This window comes from Cyprinodon variegatus, unplaced genomic scaffold (assembly GCF_000732505.1).
Source record: "Cyprinodon variegatus isolate N-32 unplaced genomic scaffold, C_variegatus-1.0 Scaffold112, whole genome shotgun sequence".
In the NCBI taxonomy this organism is placed as follows: domain Eukaryota; kingdom Metazoa; phylum Chordata; class Actinopteri; order Cyprinodontiformes; family Cyprinodontidae; genus Cyprinodon; species Cyprinodon variegatus.
The window spans coordinates 769,512-774,967 of record NW_015150565.1 but is presented as its reverse complement, the minus strand read 5'-3'; the positions used below and the strand labels follow the sequence as shown (position 1 = coordinate 774,967).

The 5,456-nt window shown below is 33.6% G+C and overlaps 1 protein-coding gene across 1 annotated transcript in view; it reads right to left on the bottom strand.

The window, feature by feature from the left end:
• LOC107084927 (zinc finger protein 271-like) overlaps positions 1-1,277 on the bottom strand; it is a 10,894-nt gene extending 9,617 nt beyond the window's left edge. Inside the window, exon 1 of the mRNA XM_015375009.1 lies at positions 1,094-1,277. The gene's annotated coding sequence lies outside the window, so the exon portion shown is untranslated. The remainder of the gene's footprint in view (positions 1-1,093) is intronic.
• Between the last annotated feature and the right edge of the window lie 4,179 nt (positions 1,278-5,456).

The following is a 5,456-nucleotide window of genomic DNA, read 5'->3' as shown; positions in this document are numbered from 1 at the left end:
TCCAGAAAATCACACTGTCTGATTTTTAAAGAATTTATTTGCAAAATATGGTGGAACCTGTTTGTCACCTGATTCAGGTTCTTGGTTGATCTGTTCCCAAGCAATATTCCTCATGCTAAAAAAAAAAAAAAAAAAGTTTTGCTCCTTTAACAGTGATATTATATATAAATATATATATTTTTTAAGTTTTATGTTTGAACTGGTCCATGCAACTAATTACACAGCTAACGAACAAAATCAGTTTGTATAATTCAATGGGGTTACATATCCCACCATGCTGCTCTGGTTCTCTCCTTATTTCAGCAGTTTTCTTCTATTATTCTTAAAACTTTTTAACTGCCTCAGCATAGCTTAGGTTGTTTTTATGCTTTTGTACCTCCACTGCTTTCTTCCTGAACTCACAGCCTTTTTATATTGCCCGCCACAATAAAAGCATTTTCTTGACCTCATCCAAGTGGAGGAAGAACAAAGAGTCTAACTGGATATATCCCATATATCCCAGAACAGAGAGGCTGTCAACTCTCTCGTTGTTTATTGTTTTTTCTGTAACCTCCTGATGCTGCTAACTTCCACATTTCTATTTTTTAAACTTCATTAAGTGGAATGCCAAAAATAACCCATCAAGAAGCTTTATTTTCTCCTACAATTCTTCTACTTTCCACTGTTTTCTTGCAAATGGCTCCTATGAACAGAACTTTCCTTTTATGCTCCTCTGGTTTACAAACAATTAGCAAATTTCAATCTCTCAATGTTTTAGCCATTTCACATCCTGTATTTTGATTTTTAGTTCTTCTGATACTAATATTGGGCTCAGATTGATGTTCTCTTCTTTCTTGAGCTTATGTTTATCTTTTTTTCCTTCCCTCAAAATCTCTTTACCTACACTCTTGTTTCCATCCTCTGAACTATTTCAATAATTATTTTACTACCTGGTTCCCTTCAAATTTTCATCTTCCTCGGCCACTAGCTACCCATAGCTTTATAATAACTTTATAATAACTATCCATATCATCATCATCATCATCATCATCATCATCATCATCTACAGCCTAAGCTGCCATTCTGATCTAGTCACAAATGTTTTTATCCCAACCTCCAAATTTCCTTCAAATTCGTCCAGACAGTCAGTTTGTCTTGACTTCAGGCAGTTTCCAAAAGATGTTTTCCTCGTTAGCATTCCAGCTAACCGTCACTTCTCGGTTCGGCGTGAAGGCAAAGTGGTTCGAATCCCTAAAAACTAACAAATTTACTTCAGACGAGTTTAACCTACCATCATAACAAGAAGCGGAACTGTTGAAAACTTTTTCCGGGTGAAGACTTTCACAATAAAACTCTTCTTCTTTGTCAGATGGTTGGATTGCAAGCAGCTTATAGGTGCATACCGCCACCTACTGTACATGAGTGTGTAGCTCTATAGTTCCCCCTACTATATTTTATTTTTTATTTTTGTGTAATGTAAAAATAAAAAAAATGCTTTATTAATAACCAAACCACTTACTGATATGGAGTGTGGTTCGTGATGGACTATATAATGATAAACATATAATTTCTGAAGAACAAAAAGAAACCAAAAAAATAAAAAATAAAATAAATTATACATATTCATACACAACTTTGTATTCTACCCGTCTATATCATACACACATTCCCCCTCTCTATAATAAAGTTCTATTAAATAATTTTGTTTTCTTTAAAAATTTTATAGTTATATATATATATGTTTACTCCCCAAATTCTTCCTCAAAATAGCTAATAAATTAATCTTTTCCTAAATACATTCAAACTCTCTCCTCATATATCTTCTCTCGCTTTCATATTTATGACATTCTAGTATAAAATGTTCTATTGTTTCATATTTTCCCAGGAGCTCCCTTCTAACGTTTGCATCGGCCATCTGGTCACTCTGCTGGCGGTAACTTTCCCTGAGGACTCGTCCAAGAGAAGACTAAGGCACTGGTTTCCTGTCATTTCTGGCAATATTGCATTATTTGTAAGGTTTTAACAGGAGTTGGAAAGTAAAAAAATATATGCTGAAACCGGATTTGCTTTAAGCATAAGATTACTTGTTTACATTGCTTTTTTACATTGTGGAATTGTAAACCTGTTTTTGCCAAAGTGGTTCAAATAAACATGCAAAATTTAACTGGTTACTGTCAGGGCTGCTCAGTGGTGCAGTGGGTAGCACTGCTGCCTTGTAGCAAGAAGGTTGTGGGTTTGATTCCTGGCCCGGGGTCTTTCTGCATGTTCTCCCTGAGCATGCGTGGGTTCTCTCCTGGTACTCCGGCCTTCTTCCCACAGTCCAAAAACATTACTGTTAGGTTGATTGGCTTCTCTAAATTGTCCTTAGGTGTGAGTGTGTGCATGAATGGTTGTTAGTCCTTTGTGTCTGGTGACCTCTCGCCCCACTTGGGACAAGTGTGTAAGAAAATGGATGAATGGTTTACTGTCAGTGGATGATTTAATGGGGGGGGATTTAAACTCAAAAATGTAAGTTATTACATTTACAAGTATTACAAGTTATTAAATCTGAATTTAAAATAACTTTTTACAGATAATCTGAACTTAAAATAATAAGTTTTTACAGACTTGAAAGTTCCAGTAACTTGAATTAAAAAAAACTTGGCAGAACTTGAAAAACTTAGCTGACACAACTTAATAAGTGTAGTTCTACAAAACTTANACAGAGTTGTTTATGTTCAGAGTCAGAGAGCCGTGTCTTTAACAGTCAGAGGTTTTTGTACGCCGGCTTCATCAGTTTGTATCACTGTGGTACACGTTTGGTGGAGGAACCAGACTGGAGCTTGGAAGTAAGTAAAACTGTTTGGCACTATTTTATTTTTATTTTTTCTATTTACTTTTATAACAGTTAGACTTTAGAAAAGTTTGATAGATTGATTTATATTCACAAAATCAATGATAGGAGACACTAAGGCAATTTTATTATTTTGAAAGCTACAAATAGAATATAATGCAATGTGTTATGTGTCCCCTTATGGATTTATAACCGTATTTTTGTTTGAATAGTTTAATCTGGACTTGTTGGTTTTAATTAAGTCTGAATAGTCAGAGATTTGTGTCATTCAGTCGGCTCATTCAGTTTTTGCATCCCTGGCGAACACGGTCAGTGGAGAATCCAGACTGGAGTCTGGAAGTAAATTAGCAAAAACTTTAGGAATAAAGAGGCAATAATATACTTTCTAAGTTTTTTTTCTGTTTATCTTTCTTTGGGTAGAAAAACATGTAATTTTTTGATTACACGACCAATATATTTAAGTGAAATCAATATTAAGATTTCCATTTTATTTTTATAAAGTTTAGTTACGTTCATAATTGATAAAATATAACATCCATGTAACTCCATCTGTAATCTGGGACCTAAACTGTTCGTCTTTAAAACCTATAATAGGAGCGGTACAGAATAAAGTAGACCGTTATCTGTTGTCAATTTGGAAAAAAACATTAAATAAATGTTAAATTTAATTAGTAGGTTTTCACAATAAATTCTAACCAGACATGTATGATTAAAATGTCAATGAAATATTTAAGGTGGTAGATTATGGTTGGGCTGATACGCATGAGAAGCTTCATGAAGGGAAGTGAAACGTTAAGAGAAGAAGTGACTATTGGAGTAAAACGACATCTGGCAGTAACATCCTGCTACAGACTGCTGGATCATTAAACTTTTCATTTTTTTTTGTATTATTGACAGATTTATGATTTAGGTTTAGTTATTGAATTGCATAATACTTTAAATATTATATCAAATTATTATAAGTTGAAAAAATCTTTCATTTTAATCTACTGAATATATTTTTAGGACTGCAAAATTATTGTACAAACTTAATCTTTTTCTTTTAAATGTGAAAATCTGTTTTTCTGTTTGATATAAAACACAGTTTATTTGATACAAAAAACAGTGATAGCTCATGTTTATTATTCAAAGTAAACTTATGGGAGGTTTGTTAANGACTGGAGTCTGTCCTGGAAGGTGGACGGCAGCAGCAGCAGCAGCAGCTGGGAGGAGAACAAGAGCAGAGGAGTGCTGCAGAAGGACGGCCTCTACAGCTGGAGCAGCACCCTGAGGCTCCCTGCAGACCAGTGGAGGAAGGTGGGCTCTGTGACCTGTGAGGCCACCCAGGGCTCCCAGTCTGCAGTCACAGAGACACTGAGGAGAGATCAGTGCTCCCAGTAACCTCCTGACTTGTTTTTTTTTTTGTCTTTTCACTCTGTATTGTCTGTAAAATTTGTATCAGATTCCATTTTTAACCTTCTATTTCTTCTCAAGATCCTCAATTTTTCAACATAATAAATAAAACATAACATCACATCTGTAGTATGTGGAATCAATAAAGATCAATTAGCAACAAATCACAATTTTGTGTTCATGACAAGACATTTTCATACAGTTTTGCTCAATTTAGTTCAACATGGTTTAACGTGGAACATTTTGTTTTGGTCACATCAGAACTTAGAGAGGATTCTTCTTCTCTATGCCATAAACTTCCATTACGATTGAAAAAAATGATTATCAACAAAAAGGTCAGAAAAAGTTTCCAGCTTTTTTTTGCATTATGGTTTCATCTTCAAATATATTACTTTGTAAACATATTAAATATTTTTCCTATAAAATAGGAGACAACTATGTAAGGCAGAGCTATAGGTAACCGCCTGGGACCTGGCAAGCCATAATAATGTGTTCTGTGGCAAGCATGGCCTCAGTTAATCAGTTCCACCCTCCTCAATGAACGGTTGTACTGAAACTGAAATTTCTATTGTAATGTAAATTGTAGTTGACAATAAAGAAGTTTTTGATTTGATTTTGATTGATTTGATTGTTTATCTCTATATAAGGATAAATATATACAGAATATTTGTAAAATATGTTTAACTTTGTAAAATGGTAAATCTCTGACAAAAGAGTAAAAATAATCTGATGAAATTTATGATGAAAATTGACTGAACGCCTGTTTAGTGATGATGTCACAAAATTCACTCAACGTGATTCTTCTGGTGAACTATTTTTTCCAGACAATCTTTTGTGTCAAAACCGTACCTCATTTTTTTTTCATTTTACTGTAAAGCAAATTCACTGTGATACTCAGGGCCTGTTCAACATTATATAGGTTAATGACCACAGATTATTTATCTTTATCTGTGTCAGAGGTAGTTAGTATTGGAAAGACTTTTATAATGAATCAAATATTTGATCCTTTAAGAAATCCAGGTAAAACATATTTAATTTTTTCATTCTACAGTGTCATAGTTTTTAAATGTAATCTGATATCTAAATAAAATAGGTTTCAAACCACGTCTTTATAAACAAAACAATAAAAAATGTCCATGTTTTTATGTGTTTGCTTTCAGTTGGCATTACCAGTCATCAATAATAATTCCATTCATTCTAGATTAGTTAATTTATTGATTGTTTTGTATTGTTGTTCAAACTATCTGCTCTG